General features: G+C 36.2%; 1 pseudogene; it reads right to left on the bottom strand.

The window, feature by feature from the left end:
- Positions 1 to 203: 203 nt before the first annotated feature.
- LOC125235665 lies at positions 204 to 301 on the bottom strand (annotated as a pseudogene).
- Between the last annotated feature and the right edge of the window lie 1195 nt (positions 302 to 1496).

Genomic DNA, 1496 nt, shown 5'->3' with positions numbered 1-1496 from the left:
CGGTAAGTTCGCTTAGCTAGTCGCTGGCGGCTGAATAGGTTAGGTTAGGTTAGATATTTCATGAATATGATGATTTGTATTTGAAATGTATATTTACTTAATAGCATGCGTTTTCGTGGTAGTAGCCCGATACGCAATAATACACAGTATATGACTTGTGGTTGCTTTGCGGAAGCATATATTTATGTTATTGTAATATGGCCAGACGCTTAATTAACCACTTTGCGGGTCTTCCCTACGCAGGGGCTATGCTAATATTCTGTCATTCCAATTTAAGTATATGTACTGCCGAAGCAAATACTACTTGCATTATCAAAGCACTTGTTTAGCGATATGTAACAGGCTAATACATATGTTTTATCATATCTTGCTTACCTACTTAAACCCTGCAAAACCAGTTTAAGAATGCTGTTTACATTAATTTAAGAATATCCGGTTCCTGATAGTTCTAGCAGAGAGCTGAGTTGTAAGTTTAACACGCCCTGCGGAGGCTATAGCCGTGACGGCCAAAATCTCTTCAGAGATTATGTTTCGTTGGCTGAATATTCACAATATATTCATAACATTCACACGCCTTACGCAGGCAAATTATGAATATTATGGAATGGCAGATAAAATTTTACAAAAAGGCAAGTTCTATGATCACGCTACATAAGCTACATTGCGCATGCCAGGACGGGCTTGCTATATTATTAGTAATTCATTACACTAGATAGATAGTCTCATAGGCTCCTTTCTTTTATTTCGTCTGCTAGTGTAGCAGTCAAATAACAAAAAAATAACAAACAAAGGCCTTGCGCAGGCTTGTTATTTGTTGGGTAAGTAGAAATACTTACACGTCTTGCGCAGACGGAAGTACGAGTAATTAAGATTAGAATTAGATACATAGGCTTGGCGGAAACTTTCCTATTTACACGGATTTCCCGCTAACATTTGCCCAGCCTCGCAAATGGTCTCAATGGATATCCCAAGCAACAATGTTATTATAATGATGTCTCTTTACGCCTTGCGCAAGCGGAAATTATTAGAGTAGGTATTCGAATAAAAAACAAATTTCGGGTCTTTTCTTTGTAACGCCAAATCTAGGATATGAGCTGATACAAATACTGCATAGTCAACACATCTGCTTGCGCAGCAGAATAATAATAAATTTATTGCACAACAACTTGTGTACTTAAATCAGCAGACAGCTACTTACTATTTATTTATAAATCCTATTTGGATAGAAGCAAAAGATCAATAGTGACTCTCCTGTATGTGGTAATTTACAACAGAGTAGGTACCTACTTTAAATAATAATGGTTATTCTGGTAAATCTCAGACCTCACACTATAGACATAGGGTGAAATAGCCATTTTTTAGACATAGAAAAGCATGTATATCACATTACAATTTTATATCACATACGGGGGTTTCACTCAAAATCTTTTACTTTAGCTAGAGTAGCAAACTTCCAGTAAGTCTATTATTATCATTAGTACCGGAATTTTATTCAA

The sequence above is a fragment of the Leguminivora glycinivorella genome, chromosome 17 (genome assembly GCF_023078275.1).
Source record: "Leguminivora glycinivorella isolate SPB_JAAS2020 chromosome 17, LegGlyc_1.1, whole genome shotgun sequence".
NCBI classification, from domain to species: domain Eukaryota; kingdom Metazoa; phylum Arthropoda; class Insecta; order Lepidoptera; family Tortricidae; genus Leguminivora; species Leguminivora glycinivorella.
Note: the sequence above shows the minus strand (reverse complement) of the source record. Positions and strands in the feature narration are given on the sequence as shown.